This window comes from Sceloporus occidentalis, unplaced genomic scaffold (genome assembly GCF_023333645.1).
Source record: "Sceloporus occidentalis isolate IW3139 unplaced genomic scaffold, rSceOcc1.0.p SCAF_68, whole genome shotgun sequence".
In the NCBI taxonomy this organism is placed as follows: Eukaryota; Metazoa; Chordata; class Lepidosauria; order Squamata; family Phrynosomatidae; genus Sceloporus; species Sceloporus occidentalis.
This window is the reverse complement of record NW_028317048.1, coordinates 4,586,914-4,605,441: the sequence shown is the minus strand read 5'-3', so window position 1 is coordinate 4,605,441 and position 18,528 is coordinate 4,586,914.

The following is an 18,528-nucleotide window of genomic DNA, read 5'->3' as shown; positions in this document are numbered from 1 at the left end:
GCCCTGTGGCTGTTACCTACTTGATCTATTCTTTTTTATACATACCATTTACTCACCATCTATAGCCCACCTTCGCAGTATAATTCATAAAAGCAAAGGGCATAGTAATATTTATACTAGTAAATCTAACCCTCAAACATGTTGGATAGTTTTTTGGATGCTAGAAATAATTTAATGCGTTATGGATACATTTACTGAATGGGTTCAGTGGTACTGTTCATACAAGTGCCTGCTAAAGTACAAGAATGTGTTTAACGTACGTTCGCATCACACAGGATAACCTTCCTTGTGTTATAAGGAATTTAAAAAAAAAGAATTAATTTTTATGCAAAAACTTCACAGATAAGAGCCATTCAGCCTGTTTCATCTGTCAGGAGCCATTTGCGGTGGGGGGCAAGTCCAGCCAAGAGGCGCAGTACTGTAGCAGCCAGCGACATGCTCAGCGTGCACTGAGCAGTCCTTTCCAAAACACATTTAAGAAAGTAATTCTACTTAGGAGTAGAAACGTGGGTAAGGAAAAGGGAAAGGATGTGTGACAGTGTTTATGTGAATGGTACGTGCGAAGATGTACATCAGGGGGAGATACTCACTAAGTTTGAGTATGATGAACCCAAAAACTTAAAACGTCAACACCATGAAAACAAGACTGCCCAACCCGACCAGCTGTATAAACTACTGACACCAGGAGGCACCATTCACACTGTTGAACATTTCACCTAAAAAAAGAACTCGCTACTGAGCTGAAGCTTTGGTACTTTGGTAATCTAACCAAAGTAAAGTCCTGGCATCGATTTCTTTTAAACAGTATGAAAAAATGACTACACGTAACGGGTAAAGTTGTTCATGAGCAAGTAAGCCTTTTTAAGAAAAAAAATAAAGTGACATTTTTTTTTCATAAACCATGTAATTATAATTTTAAGTGAGCGTATGTTGCTGTTATGAATATGTTTGTATTTATATTTATACATGCCTCCCAAGTGTCCCTCTTTAGGCCCCAAATCACTCTTATTAGTGTCACGCGGCGGTCTACAGGCCTAAAAAGTGTAATATGTATAAAAACCAACAGAAAATGTTTATAAATTAAGTATATTCTCCTTCTATGAATAGGTCAAAATGTCACATAAAAAGCCCTGCAGTAAAAATGCCATACTGGAGGAAGGTCTAGCTCTAACTTTTTGGTGGGAGGAGTAGGTTGCCCTTTTAGCTGCCATCTCCTCTTGAAGAATTTAGTGGTTCTTCTCTTTGGAGATGATCCAGGAAGATCCAGTCCTCCTGCTTAGTGATGGGAAGTTCGGATCATTAAAGTGAATCGGATCATTTCGATTCGTTCACTGAAATGATCCGATTCATGATCCGAATCTTCGATTCGTTCACTGAAATGATCCGATTCATGATCCGAATCTTCGGATCACTCAGTGTGACTCACAGGAGTTACTGTTTTCCAGTAACTCCGTGCAGGCATACTAACGATTGGCCCCGCCCCTTTCATTATGAATCCTCCCCCCTGCCTCCACTGATGTCAATGAAGGCAGAGAGTCGTTCAAAGATTCGGATCTTACAGGGATTCGAATCTTACAGTGATCCGGATCACTGTAAGATCCGGATCACTGTAAGATCCGGATCATTGTAAGATCCGGATCTTTGAACGACTCTCTGCCTTCATTGGGATTCTAATCACTCAGATAATATTACCATACTGTAATAATACATTAATAATCACTGCCCCCAGGATTTACATTCCCCTTTACCTGCAACTGCACCTTAAGCTAACTTTATTAAATTAATTAAATTAACCCTCACCATTAAATTAACCCTAAACACCCCATCAACCATGTCTGCCCCTAAAATTAACCCTTAACACCCCATCAACCATGACTGCCCCTAAAATTAACCCTTAACACCCCATTAAGCATAACTGCCCCCAAATTAACCCTAAACACCCCATTAAGCATAACTGTCCACAAATTAACACTAAAGACCCCATTAAGCATAACTGCCCCTAAATTAACACTGAAGACCCCATTAAGCATAACTGCCCCCAAATTAACACTAAAGACGCCATTAAGCATAACTGCCCCCAAATTAACCCTAAACACCCCATTAAGCATAACTGCCCCCAAATTAACCCTAAACACCTCATTAAGCATAAATGCCCCTAAATTAACACTAAAGACTCCATTAAGCATAACTGCCCCCAAATTAACCCTAAACACCTCATTAAGCATAACTGCCCCTAAATTAACACTAAAGACCCCATTAAGCATAACTGCCCCCAAATTAACCCTAAACACCTCATTAAGCATAACTGCCCCTAAATTAACACTAAAGACTCCATTAAGCATAACTGCCCCTAAATTATCCCTAAACACCCCATTAAGCCTAACTGCCCCTAAATTAACACTAAAGACCCCATCAACCATACCAATTTATTAGGTAATTTATCTGGAGTACATGCAATTAATTTAGGGGCAGTTATGGTTAATGGAGTATTTAGGGTTAATTTCAGGGGCCGTTATGGTTAATGGGGTCTTTAGGGTTAATTTCAGGGGCCGTTATGGTTAATGGGATCTTTACGGTTAATTTCAGGGGCAGTTATGGTTGATGGGGTATAAGGGTTAATTTTATGCTGATGACTGAGGGTTAATTTAATTAATTTAATAAAGTTAACTGTAGGTGCAGTTATAGGTAAAGGGGGGCAAACTCAGGGGAATCTAAATCCTGGGGGCAGTGTGAACATTATTAATGTATTTATTTATAAAAGTATGGTATCAGTAATATTCTCTGAATGATTCGAATCTCTGTAAGATTCGGATCCTTGTAAGATCTGGATCCCTGTAAGATTCGAATCATTTGAATCTTCGGATCATTCGACTCTTCGGATCATTCGACTCTTCGGATCATTCGACTCTTCGGATCATTCGACTCTTTGAACGACTCTCTGACTCTATGAGTCATCGTTCCTCTGTGAATTAATGAGCTGTAACCTGACCCCAGAGTCTGTGTCTGAGTGCTCTGCAGATGACTCCCAGCTCTAGGATCAGGTTACAGCTGCATGATTCACAGACTGAACCGCTACAAATGAATCGTTCAGTCTACTGAACCGATTCATCCGGATCACTAAAAAGAACCGGATCAAATGAACGATTCGTTCATGATCCGGACATCACTACTCCTGCTGCCTTTTTTTGGCTGGGGGGACAAATGAAGGCATTGCACGTTGAAGAGTGTGGTTCCACCTCCTGTTCTTCACATAGAAGCAATGCACTGGGGACTTCTGTGCTCCCTAGAGACGCCTCTAATATCACCCCTCACACCTCTTTGGCCTTTGAAATGTTTTGAGATATGTTTATGTATAAGTAGGGCAAATAAGGGCTTTGAGGAAATAGCTGGAAGACGTAAGAAATACATATCTGTTCCATGATCTTTCTAATCAGTTGTACACTTATCTCTGCTAAACCACCCTTGGTTTCCCCTGTCATATTTCCTTCTCTGCAGTTTCCCTCACCTCTAGACTCTGTTTCGCTCTCTTCCGTATTGTTTTTTCAGACAGTGTTTTCTGCTTCCCTGGTAGTTTCTCCATTACCTACCTTTATGCTGCAAGAAAACAATGGCCATCAGCAGGAGCTGTCCTCGTCCTAGGTGGTCCAGTGCAGGGAGCATTAGATTTGATATGTGTTCCGCATCACAAGAGGGCACAAAGTCTGCAAGGTGGTGCAGATACAGAGGCCTGTGCTGTGGCACATGCACCGCTCCGGCTGCCTGCAGATTTAATTCTATAAAGGTAGGTAGGCAGGCAAGGTAACTAAGTAGTGGAAAATGCAAGCAAGGTGCTGGTTTGTATAGCAATGGTACAAATGCAAAAAAAGCCAACATTTTTTACATTATTTCCTTTTTGTTTTGATTTGTTGTTGTGTATACATGCTGGTAGCGCACAAAACCTGTGTAAGTGACATTGCACTCTATGTAACAGGATAGGTACACAGTTTAGGGCTTTCTGCCACATTTATACCCACAAAATACCATCTAGGGATACAGTACACATTTCTACTTGCATGACATGATTGTCGCACCTCTGGTGCATATGGTTTTGTGGTCATTCCGACCTAGGGCTAAAATCTTTTTTTGGTTTGTTTTTTAAGCTGTTACCATGGCAGCAAGCTTCAATTCATCTGTTGTGGGGAGGCTGACGATTGGTTGCTGACCCATTAGCAGCCTTCTCCCTTAATTGGAGCTTCTGCATTAAATATAAACACAGGGGTTTCATATGTAATGGATATGTGTAACTGCACTTATATGTGGTTGACGCTAACGGATTAATACAGAATGTGTACTCGACATTTTAAATTCAGAAGGATTAACGCATTGGTGTCAAACTCAAGCCTAGAGAGCTATAAACCTGTCAGACTTTGGAGATATTTTTTTTTTCCAGATTAGAATGTCAATGATTAAGACCTCATATCATTCAAAAATGTATTACCCTGAAAACCTGGTGTGCCAGCAGGTAGTCGTAACCACCCCTGGATTTACGCATTCTAGGCACCTAAGTTGTCATGTATAATTATCTATATTACTAAATTACAGGTAAAAATATAAAAAAAAATGGTAGTAGGATTGGTAATGTGGCTGTGCAAGCTGGTTTTGGCTCAAGCCCAACAGATGGCTCAACCTGGCTAGTCCAAAGTGGAGGTGTATAAACTCAAACTGCCCCCTTTGGGATTTGGCTTAGTTCAAGAGCTGAAGAGGACATTTTTCCATGGAAGCATGTTCCCCATCAGCTACTTTGAGAGGATGGTTCTGCAGGTGCTGTGGGACCACCATTAAGTCTTCACATCGAAGTTGAAGTAAATCTGGAACATTTATTCAGTGTGCTGTGAATCTTATTTTAGTTATAGCTATCCTCTCAAGTTCTTTCGACAAACCTCTGGCATTGCTCTGCTTGGGCATGTCATGGTGCTTTTTGCCTTCCTCTAGCAAAAACTTTTGAAGCTGTTCTCTTGCACATGCTTAGTTTTGGTTTATATTTCCAGGGTCAGCCATAGGCAGCAGAAGGATGAGTTAAGGATTTGACATTGCTTGTCGTACCAGCTATTGAGCTATGGGGCAAGGAGTTTCGGAATGAGGCGTTAGTTGTTTTGGACAGATAATACAAATGTGCTCCAGGTAATCAATAACAGTGCTTCCACTTCTCCCCAGTTGCTGAGGTTACTTGGCATTTTGTTTCGCTGAGCTTGTTTCAGTCAAAGCTAGACGTGTTCCAGGTTCATAAACTATCATTGCTGATGCATTGTCTTCTTTCCAAATGGACACTTTTCATCGTCTGGCACCACAATTAGGAGTGAGTTTCCTGGCCCTTACTTCAGAAAAAGTGCAGTAATTTTTTCGTAACTCGTATATATACCTAAATATCTATACACCGGACTATATATTGTTTTATTCCTATTCATTCTCTCTCTTTATGGGTTCCTGTCCATAATATTCTATATACAGGCGTAGACATTGTAAATAGAACCATACAGATAACTCGAATAGTGTATTCTATCCCCTTATCCCTTTATCTCTTCATTTTATCTCATCCCTTGACAAGCCCACTTTTATAAGCCATTATAGGCACCTCCTTCATAACCCATTGATATGACTTATAAGCAATTGATATATAATGCATCGTGTTTGACCCCTTTTTTAATATATAAATCTACGTTTTTATGACGATCCGCCCACGTAATAGGTATATACGACTCTCACAAGCCGATTTTTACCTATATATAAAAAATCCCCTTGAAATCCGTCCCTCCGAGATTTAAATAAAACTAACGCCGTAATGTTGACATCTTTAACTTTTATTTTGTTCCCGGGATACGTGATCCCTCTTTGCACGCAGATATAAGAAAAAGCACATACCCGATATATTATACGGGTAGGAAGGAACGGAGCATGAGAGTAGACACGTAGATGGGACATACAGCACGCACGCACGCGGCAGAATGAATACGTGATGATGTGACGGCAACAGGTACACAAACAGACGGAACGAAAAAACATAGACGACGCATCCGGGGGAGCATAAAAGGATGAACACCATTCGGCCACGATTATACCTCCTGAGGAAGCCTCTAAACGGCGAAACGCGTTGAGGATTGTTTATTTTGGACTTATTTTCTCTTTTTATACGTCTTTTTATACATCTTATTTAGTTTATAGTTTTTAACATTGTTTAACCCCTTCGAGACAAAGGCTGATTTTACTTTTTGTACCCTTTGTGACAATGGCCTTTTTAACATTTCTGCGCTGCTTGTGTTTAGCTGTAATTTTCTTCTTTCCCGTTTACTGAACCCACACACATTAGATATTGTTTTTTTCAGGACAAGAAGGGCTTTCTTTAGATGACATTGTTTTGATTGTATCATATTATTTACTATTAAAAAAATTATAAAATATGGTGAAAAATTTAGAAAAAAATGACTGTTTCTAACTTTTAGTTGAAAAATCTTTTACTCATCTATAAAAGGTAATGAAAAAACCTGCTAAATAGATTCTACTATTTGTCCTGAGTTTAGAAATACCCAATGTTTTTATGTTTTTTTGCTTTTTTCTACCCATTATGGGGCAATAAGTACAGGTAGCGTTTTGCTATTTCAAAGCCATTTTTTCCAAATCTGGTAATTCTTCCCCCCATGTGCCATTTCGGGTATCTTTGAACCCGGCCAATGCAATTTACCCCATCAAGTCATATATTTTTGAAAACTAGACAGCCCAGGGTATTCCAAATGCTAGTATTTTAACTCTTTCCATGCACCATATCTACCACCAGTCTTTGTCAAACTTTATGGTAGTCATTTTTTTGCATTTGTTTTGTCATACACATTTTACTTCAGGTATGAATTAAAATGTTCTAGTTTATGTCACTATCACAAAACACCCCAATATGTGTTCAGCAACATCTCCTGAGCGCAGCGATACCCCACATGAATGATTTTGCCTGGCTGTTTGGGGGCAAAAGGGCCACATTTGGGGCATGCGCATTTTTCAATGTTGAACTTTGGCATTTGGGGATCCACTGCCCATGCCCTATTTGGTACATCTTTGAGCCGGGCCATTTCAGTGTGCCCAATAAACCCATATATTTTTGAAAACTAGACACCCCAGGGTATTTCAAATGCTAGTATTTTAACTCTTTCCATGCACCATATCTACCACCAGTCTTTGTCAAACTTTGTGGTAGTCATTTTTTTGCATTTGGTTTTCCACACACATTTTAATTCAGGTATGAATTAAAATGTTCTCGTATATGTCACTATCACAAAACACCCCAATATGTGTTCAGCAACATCTCCTGAGTACAGCGATACCTCACATGAATGATTTTGCCTGGCTGTTTTGGGGCAAAAGGGCCACATTTGGGGCATGCGCTTTTTTCAATGTTGAACTTTGGCATTTGGGATCCACTGCCCATGCCCTATTTGGTACATCTTTGAGCCAGGCCATTTCAGTGTGCCCAACAAAACCATATATTTTTCAAAACTAGACACCACAGGGTATTTTAAATGCTGGTATTTTAACTCTTTGCATGCACATATTTTACCACCAGCATTTTTTCAAAGTTTGCAGTAATATTTTTGTGTGTGTATTTTTCCCACACACACCTACTTTATGTATGAGTTTACAGCTCCTGGTATATGCCGCTGTCACACGACACCCCATAATGTGTTCAGCAACATCTCCTGAGTGCAGTGATACCCCACATGCATGGGTGTGTCATTTTTTGGGGGAACTAAAAGGCCACATTTGGTACGTGTGCATTTTTCTAATTGGAAATTAGATGTGTGGCCATCCTTCCCCCCGTGTTAATTGGGACGTTGTTGAACCTGGCCCATTCAATTTACCCCATCAAATCATACATTTTTTAAAAGTAGACACCCCACGGGCATTTAATATGCCAGTATTTTAACTCTTTCCATGCGAGAATTGTTTTAAGCTAATATGCTAATTTTAGGACTTGCTCACAAAAATATATTTTTTATATATATATATATATATTTTTTTATTATTTTTTTAAAAAAAAAAATTTAACATTTTTTTTCAACTTGGAGGTTCCCCTGATAGTGACATCAGTGGGAAATGATTTTTACATTTTACAGTTTTTTTACTATTTTTTTCTAATTATTATTAATTTTATTTTATTTTTTAATTTATTTTTACTAATCACACTGTGATTAGAAAGCTGGGCTCCATTGACTTGCATGGTGAATGCAGTACCTGTATTCAACCTGCAAGTGGAGCCAAAGTTCTCTAGATGGTCTGGACCATCTAGCGAACTTTTAAAATTTGTGGTTCCTGTTACAGGACGGCGGCCATCTTCCTTGATGGCGAAGATTGCCGGCAGCTGCGGCTGTGACCGCTCTCCGGAGCGGTCACAGCCCATCAAAAGGTTAGTGTTTGGTGTCGCTGGATGCCTCCTGATCGAGGCATTCCAGCGACACCATTTAAGTTTAGGAGGCGATCGTCGATCGCCTCCTAAACGCTTTTAAAACGGGCGTCCGCCGCCATACAAAGTATGGCGGATGTTGACGCCCCGTGGAGGGGCCAGAGATGGCCCCTTCGTGCCGATCGCGGCGTTGCTGAATGCCTCGAGGTCGAGGCATTCAGCAACGCTTTTTGGGTGCAGAAAGCGATAGTAGATCGCTTTCTGCACCCGTTTAAAGACGTGCCGGTCCTGGCACGTCAATTGTCGTAAAGCACATGCTTTTCCGTGCCGTGCCAGGACCGGCAATTGTCATTAAGGGGTTAAGTACTTTTTTAGCACGTATGGACAACTTTGTAAACACCTATATGGTGTAGTTGCCGACGAGTGTTTGGTAAGGGCTTAGTCCCAGATTGAATTATTTATTTATTCACTTCATCCCGTTTTTTTTTTGGATTTATTTATGGCACATATTATTAGCTTATGATTTAATGGACATATACTATTTATTATATACATAAGCACTTGCACTTTATCCATATCCACACTGGAACATTGAAGAAATCTTCTTGTGGAATCCAGCAAAGCCACCTCAGGAACTTCATCAAGGGATCGGCTCCACTTCAGGACAACAAACCAGATGAGCTTGATATCTCTCTACTAAATGTGAGTGCATTACCTCTTAGCACACATATTGATGGTAAAGGTATCACCCTATTAGATTTTTTTGTCTTACATACACGTGGAGCCAAGGAACCAACACATATACCGAGGAGTGGTTTTGATATACGCGCTAAAAGCTTATCCACATTGTGAGTGCATTCATTGAAGCCTTGTACCGGAGTTACATTGTTTTTACTGTATCACACTATATTTTTTTCTCTTTTTCCTTTTTTTCTTTATATGAGCTATTCGTGATCGCGGTTTTAAAGCGCCCCTAGACAGAAGTCAAATTTGTAATTTTTTCATAATACTGCAGTTTTTTGGACATGAAAAAACTGCAATACTGCACTTTTACTGCAGTATTACTGCACATTTACTGCAGTTGTACTGCATTTGTACTTCACTGTACTGCAGTTTTACTGCAGTTATTTTTGTACGGAAGTACAAATGCAATAAAGCTGCAGTACATTGAAGTACAACTGTAGGTTTGCAATATAAAAAAAAAAGCGCAGTAAATGTGCAGTAATACTGCAGTACAGTGAAGTACAAATGCAGTAAAACAGCAGTAAATGTGCAGTAATACTGCAGTAAAAGGGCAGTATTGCAGTTTTTTCATGTTCAAAAAACTGCAGTATTACTTCAGAAAAACTGCAGTAATTTTTTCGTAAGGGGGATTCCTTTTGGAACTTTGTTTTTCAGGCTTGAGTGAGCTTCTGGCTTCTTTGCTGGTAGCAGGATTGTGTATACATGTGTATTGGCAGATGTGGTGAAGTAGGTTTCAGTGGCATGTTAGCATATTGGTCCCACCATAGACTCTTGTTTACCCATCTCAGATTAGGGATAGGGATGTGTCTGGCCGGTTGGCCGTCTCAGCTGTGTAATTTCTTTGAAACTTTTTTGTGCAAGCAAGACAGGCGTTTTCTTTGGTATTTTAGAATGGGTATTGCCTAGCTTGAGAGTAAGCGGGTATTAAATTGAGCCTGATGTTAAGAAACACATAATTTTATTTACCTCGATCAAAATGATTTAAGTTGTGATTAAAGTTATACAGTATAATATCTTTTCATTGTGTCACTATGCTCTTTATAAAGTATACTAAAAAGATACCAGGAGTTGGCGCATTCAATTATTTCATTGCATACAAGGAACTTTTTGTATTTAAAAAGGCAGGTTTGGTCTATGAAAATTCACTGTTGGTCCCCAGGCTTGTGTCGTAATCTCTGGGTGAGGAAAGTGGTCTTTGGCTCCACCTTATCCATATCTAGTTATCGTCATGCTTCAAATTCTGCCCACCTAACCCCAGCTCACCAGAAGGAAGCAGAACTGGTCTAATGTCCCCACCAAGTATGCCATACTTGGGGACTTTACACTCTGCTAAGACAGCCTTGTCTAACCTTCAAGAAAATAAAATAAATAAAACAACATTAACATAAACACCAAAAACTGTTACATTTATGCATACATACAGGTGTACACCTGATTGCTTTTCCCATACTTTTTTCCCAGTTCACCAGTATACAACCCAAGCAGATGTATTAAGAGAATTTTTTAAATAATTACCTTTGGTAACCAAATAACTTGTTTTTATTTCTTTTCTTGCTTTTTTCAGTTGCTTATTCCTAGTTGGGAATCTTTTTAGATCTAGGGGTAAATAAGTTTAAAGACAGCTGTTAGTTAAATAAAGGATCTCAACGCAGAAACTTGTAACTTCCTATAGTTCCGCAAACTTCAAACAAAGAAAAACTATTAATCCGCATCCTCCAGTGTGTATTTCAGAGGATACATTTTAAAATGCAGAGCTTGCGAATTTGTGGTATCTACCACTGGATCTCCATCAGCATGAAACATAGAAATTAATGTTTGTTCATGAGTTTCTACAACCACATTGATACCTTCTACAGATGAATAAGTGGCTAGAAAATCACAGGCTATATATAGTTGAATAAATGTTCTGAAACAGACTTACTTTTCTAACCATCAATTAGCCAATGATATTTTTACAACAATCCCTTGTTAGATAATCCGCCAGTTAGTTGTTGCTGGTCTAATTTTGTTTTTAGCTAGAGTTGATATGGTGAAAAAGCTAATGGCACAAGGAAAAACCAACACATGATTATGAGCTCTAAACCACATAATAAGTTAAGTAGACAAAGTTTAAAAATGTGCGGGATAAAAAAGCCAAAAAAAGTTATGAAGTGGAGCTTTCAATACCTTTTAGCCTGATCACATTGCTTTATTTTTACCGTCCATGCTTATTTTCCTAATACAAGCCTTCAAAGAAACGTCCCCTACTAAGCAAACACTTCCATGAGCATCCCTTTGCATTTAAGATGGCTAGTTCCCAGGAGGCCTAGAGTTTTATGTAGGGAGACACAAGGTGTGGGACTAGCCACCGATTAGTCGGAGCTATAGAGGGTGGGAGGGGACTTGGGCAGGGCGTAGGTGTGGTTAAACATAGATTCCACACCCCGTAGGGGGAACAGAGTGGCTTAAGAAAGCGGTACTGTGACGGAGACCCGTACTCCGACTGACTAGCTCCGCCGTAGAGAACTTCCTTTCCGCTGAAAGCTCAATTGCTCAAAGGATTAACCCTTTGTGATCGCCCGGGCACTAGTCGAGGAGTAGCGTAGGGTGTAAACAGAACCAGGTTTATTGAAAACAACAACAATATTTATACACACAGACATAATTAGATCAGGAGTATAATCAACTACTGCGCCTCCATACAGTTCTATGGCCAGCAATACCCGCCCAACAAATAGTCACTATTTCAGGGTGATCCCAAGGGAATGGGCAGCTCAGGGTCCATAGATGTTAAAAGGCTTGGTCTGTCGTGGGGACCCTGAGCAACAGCCCTGGGAACGTCCCCGGGAATAGTCCGTATGGTAGCCGAGTCATGGCTGGGTAAACCTTGTTTTTTTAGGATGGGTAATAAAACCAGTTTTCCAAATGAGTTTTCTCTCTGTAATCACCTCCGACAGTGACCCACTGCAAGCCCAGCATCACCCCCAAAAAAGTGACGTGGTAGGGCAACAGTCATCCGTATCTACTCAGTTCTATATGTAGGCGGACATCACTGTGGCTCCTACCCGCTGCACAGTTTCATGGATTTGCAATTAGGTCCTGGTCAGGCGCATGGAGTGCTTCTAGCCAGCTAGCCATGGAAGTCTGGTTAGGGCAGACCAGATGGGGTTTTGCGGCCACCCTGTACCCCCCTCCCAGAAGGGACTGGGCAGGCAGACAAAAGGTCTCCACGTGAATCTGTCATGGCCTCCCTTCCAAACTCAAACCTACTCCCATGTGTCCTCAGCCTCAGGGGGTTACCATGACAGGCACTTCACCCAAAAACTCAGAGAATTCCCAGGTGTGCTGATGAGTCTATGCCTAATGGCCATGCCAAAACTTTAGTGTGTGGCTGCCTGTCACGCCCTTACCTCCATCCCTGTTACCAGTCCCTCTGTGGAGGGGGATGAAGTCCTGACAGCAGTACATCCCTCACGCTCACGGGCGCAAATATCCTCACTCCCGCAGCACTTCTGGGGACAGGGAGGATCAGGAACACTACCACACGTTGTCCATTGCAAGTACTGGCGTTGCGCTTTTCCAAGATGGTGCTTTCTTCCTCAAGTAAACTCAGAACGTCCCAGGGGGAGAAGCTTCAGTAATCACCATGCCGAGCAGTATAAAAAGCACCTCTCACTCTCCTACCTGTGTTCAGATATTCAGACTGGTTCGTTGTCCTCTGGAGCGTCCCTATTTCTGTTGCCTTGGCTTTTGCATTCTAAGATTACCTGGTACCTGACCTTTGCTCACCCCTGAGCTCTCTCCCTCTCGTCTCCTGATCTGATCTACCGTTGCTGGCCTTGGAATCGCTGACCTCGCATTCCCAAACCTAGCTTTTCTCCTCGCTGATCTGACCTCCCCTATCCAGACCTTGGCTCACATACTGACTATCCTCTTCTCACAGTAGTCTCTCTGGCTATCCTTTAGTAGTGGGGCCACTAAGTCCTGGGTGGCACACCAGTTGCAGCTCAACTTCACGTGAACACCCTCAAGTGAACACCCTCATTACTATTATTGGTGATCCAGAGAGGAACTCCTGCATTCACACATTTACTAGCAATCCTGCATATCGGACTCCTCGCCTGATTGCTAATGTGACACTGTGAGAAATATACTGCCGCACACTACAAAAGTGTAAGAGAGCAGCCTGTGGCCACATGCATGGCATTACTCGACTGCTGGCTATGCATCTCAAATAAGCTTATCCCATTTTTAAAATAACACACAATTTTGCTGTATTTTATTGTTGAAAACATTACGGCGGGCCTCTGAATCCTGTCTGCCTTCACTGCTCACCCTGCCCATCTCTGATATCACAGAAGGGGCGTTACCTTTTCACTCACATCCCTCCCATCACACCTATCACACAATCCACCTCACTCAATAACAATCACCCCCCATTACTGGTCATTGAGGCCATTACTGTGTATTAGGATCCATAAAGCTTTGCTGTTTCACATGCATGAGCACAAAATAGCAGGTGGGCATGGTTGTAGTTGGGCTGACTGCTGTGATGTAATACATAGAATAGGGGCTTTGGAGCAATGACAGGACTCTATTTCTAGGCAGCTGTACTTTTTCAATAAATGTTTAAACACAGTTTTTAAGAGACAGGAACCACTAAGGAGAAAAAGAAAGGTTTCATTTACTCACTTTACATGAAACAGCACTTATCTGGGGATATTTTAAGAGGCCCCCATGCGGAACAGCAACTTTAAGCACCGGAGACTGGTTTTCACTGGTTTTCATAGCCAGTGAGGGAATATAATCATTTCATGAGGTAACATCAACACTAAACATAGAAATTAATATTTGTTTGTGAATCTGTACAAAAAGAATAATTTGTGGGTTAGTTATTGGTGAGTATTCATCGCTCAGTTGTTTGTCCTCCTGTTGCAAGGTTTCAGCGTGCCAACATGGCGTTTCCTTCTCCCCGCCTCTTGGTAAGAAGTGACAGCCAGGTTTGAGAAGAAGGGCTGTGACATTAGCCCAAAATATTTTCTTGCAGTTATTTTTTGTTACATTTTGTTCTGCATTGCCATAGTTACAGTGTGCTTTTGGTGGCACTGGAAACGGTGAGGTAATGTAAGGGAGAGTGTGAATACACCACACACAAACACACCAGGCCAGGAATCTGGGAGGAGGTTGACTGGAAAGCCAGTATGTGTCACAATTTTCTTTGGTTAAATAAACAAATAGTGCATTCTCTTACTGTGACACATGGGAAGGTGCAAGAAAATAAGTGTTCCTGATATCAGAATGAAGTCTGTATGCTCCTGTGTTTTAAACATCCTATGCAGATAAATGCTACGTGTGGACACTAACAATGAGCCATACAAAGGTCCATCTTTTACTAAGATTTACTTAGACTCATACTGATCATAGGGGCACATGGCAGCTGCCCCTTGGGTCTCCTGCTAAGGGCCAGATGTGGAGGTTTATACAGCCAATTTCACAGACATCTTCACTATTTAGTCCTACTTGGCAGTCTATATGCCACCATTGGCGCATGGGGAGGCGGGAGAAATGGGACAATTGAGTATCTGGGTATGTTTGGGCGGGTATGTATTTTAGTGTGAACGCATATGTGTTAGTGTTGAGTGTCTGGATGTGTGAGTTAGTGTGAGTGCATCCATCCCTATGTACCACCTGATTTTGCTGAGCCATGGGACCATGTTTAAGACTGACCTGACAAACTGGGGGTAAGATCACTTAGAAATGGTCCTGACTATGCAGTATGGAGGAAGTACTACACTAATTCTACATTAAATAGGTCCCATGCAAAGTACTTTTTTGGGGTTACCAGGGGGTATTTATTACTATGAATGAACCTTATTACATTTGTCAGACTTTTATGGGTCATCCTTGTTTTTTGGATACCCCACTTTGTTTCTTTTTGAATAGAATTTGGATGTATTAAGACACAATTAAAAATAGTCTTCTATAAATGCAACAGAAGATTGGGGCAATTGTAGGAACCTAACTGCAGTTGGCCCCCTGGTAAGTGCTCCTTATTTTTGGTGGAATAACAGCACTGTGTGTCAAAGAGGGTAGGATCAGTCTAATGTGTGAGTTTGTGTGTTTTAATCCAGCTGTGTCTAAGATGAGGAAAGTTGCATGACATCATGTGGGTGTGGAAATTATGTGTATAATGGCACAGGGTACATGCTAACAAAAACACAAGCGGATACTCCATAAGTGACCTAGTGAGAGACGTAGACTTAAGGATTTAAACATTACATCACAGAGGTAAATGCTCCAGAATTTCAATAATTATTGAAGTAAAACAGTAAAGAATTATCTGTGTGTTCTGGTTATTTTGTTTCTTGATGGCTGAGGATTGACAGCTATAACTAATTTTTGTCTCCTGGGCACAGATTTAGTATGAGAACACCCTGTGCCCTCAGTGGTGTGCAAATTAGGTGCCATCTTGGCTTGTACTGTTAAACAGACAATAATGCCCAAAATGTTTTTACCTTGTTACAGCTGATTGAGCGCGTTTTACGGGGAAACACAGCTTCCTTGGTCTACCAGCGGCTACTGCCAGCCTCCGGACTGGCAGCTCTGCTAGGTGTACAGTGCTGGGATGGAAAACACTGATTCTCAAACAATACTTTTCTTCCTTAGAGCCAAACTTTAGGGTTGAGCACTGACAGCACCTGTCCAGCACAATGGCACAGTGGCCTTCTAGGCAGGCTAACAAGGCCATCAAGTGACAAAGGATTGTATATGCAAAGCAAGAGAAGGTTGATGGAACTTACAGGCATTATATAAAGGGAAAAAATTGCATTATCGTTTCTTTAATACACAATCCTAGGGCTTTCTTTAAAGTCTGTTTTGGCGCATGGCAGGTCCTCTCTTGTGGGCCTCATATCTCTCTTCGCTTCATTGGATTTTCCCCTCCAACTCTCATCACAGTATCCATTTTGGTCCTCCATTTTTTATCCCCTCTTTTTATATCCCTTCTTTTTTCTTTCTAAGCCCCCTTTTCAAGACTATGCTCAATTTGTTCCCAACCTTTTTCTTCTTCCCCACCTGACTTTTTCTTCCCCATCTCCATTGATTTTTTATTATTTAATCAATAGCACACATGCCTGTCGATAATCTCCTGATACCTCCTCTTGAAGTGGTATGGTTCATGATTGTGTTTCAAAACTACGAGTTGATTACAGAAGATTGTCTTATCATTCCAACCAGCCAATGCAAGACAGCACAGCGGGAGCACCTGACTTTCCTTGATATGTGTAGGATAGAGAGGGAAGTTATTTTCTGAAACTAAAGAAAAGCATATTATGCTTAATGTTTATATACATACCTACATACGCACACAGGCACACATGTTCTTACTTTTCCAGAAAAGAAAACCATCAGTAATTGGCAAATCAGCAAAAATTAGGAAAAAATGAACAAATTTAAATTGTTTTCAAATGCACGATTATACAAAGCATACAGCTGTTTTCTTAATCCCTGTCCTAGTTGATATTTCCAAGTCCAAAAAAATATGAGGAAGAGTGATTTAGAATGATTTACCATGGTAATTAAAAACACAAAGTAGTGTAAAATGTTGGTGTACACACAACAGGCATTGTTCAGACGTAGGAATACAAAATATCCTCTTCGTGTAATTTAAAAGTACACCAGTTCTAAGAGGACATTTCATGGGGCCACAGACAAAACATTATGCTGATATGTCCCCTTCAGCATTTTTGGACATGCTTTGGACAATACTATGCTTTGTGGGAACAGTTTGTGGAAGGCCCTTTTCTAATCCAGCATGACTGTGACCCAGTGCACAAAGCAAGCTCCATAAAGACGTGGTTGGATAAGTTTGGTGTGGAAGAACTTGACTGGCCGCACAGAGCCCTGACCTGAACGATATTGAACACCTTTGGGATGAACTGGAACGGAGATTGCGAGGCAGACCTTCTCATCCCACATCAGTGCCTGAAGTCACAAATGCTCTACTGGATGAATGGGCACAAATTCCCACAGAAACTCTCCGAAATCTTGTGGAAAGCCTTCCCTGAAGAGTGGAAGCGGTTACGGCTGCAAACGGGGGACCAACTTCATATTAATGCTACAGTTTAAAAAAATCCCTTTTGGTGTAATGATCAGGTGTCCCAATACTTTTGCCCATATAGTGTATATGCCTTCAGGTGAAGATAAAGGGAGTTTATTGAAATAAAATGAAACTAAACCAAATTATTTTCAGTGTTAATCTACATTACTATACAGCGTTGTATTGAATGCTCCAAGAAAAATATTTGTTTCCCATGTGACTTCCCCTTTAAAATAAGACACCTTATGCAGCTGGCAGCAGCCATTAGTCTACTCACAGCTAGCCCTTTCATGATTTTTTAGATAACAAATTATGTCACACTTGGAACTGATCACATGTTTTAAATTATTTAAAATAATTATGTACTGTGCTATGATTTTACACAGTTCCTTGTTTCTGTATAGAATATTTTGGATTCCTTAAAATGACACAATCTTTTAAATTGATCTCATTCTTAGATCAAGTGAAATAGCCAGAAATATTTTGCACGTTAGCCAAGCATGAGTCGGACATGTCCAGTGATGTATTCTGCCCTAGGCTGCTTCGGCATAGGCAGGAGAGGACTGAGACCATCCGGGCAAAAAAAAGTAATGGGCCACCATGGTAATGCCTTTCCCTTAGCCATGTCCTATCATGAACACACCTCTTCCTAGTTAAGCCACTCCCTTGTGGTTACACCCCCACATATCTATTTTTTTTCGGTATTTGTAGTAATAAAAAAAAAGCATTAATATTTACCCTAAAACTTACAGGATGATTGCCCTTTGGGTACCTATTCCTTCACCTCAGACTATCTTGCTTGTTTTTGCAAGTTATAGGGCAATAAGTACAAGTAGCATTTTGCTATTTCAAAACCATTTTTTGTCATTCTGCCCCCATGTGCCATTTGGGACATCTTTGAAGCCGGTCACTTCAATTTACCCCCATCAAACCATATATTTTTGAAAACTAGACACATGCACTAATTATACCACCAGTCAAACTTTCTGGTAGTAATTTTTTTGTTTCTTTCACACACATTTTAATTCAGGTATGAATACACAGTTCCTAGTATATGTCACTGTCAAGCAACACTCCAATATGTGTTCAGCAACATCTCCTGAGTACAGTGGAAAGATACACGGTCAATTTTAGGACTTACTCAATTTTTATTTATTTTTGTTTTGTTTTGTTTTTGGAAATATTTTCTTTGAATTGGATGATTTCCCTAATGAAGTCATGGTGACATCACTGAAGTCTTTTTATTTTTAAACTTTATTACATTTTTATTTTATTTTTTTTAACA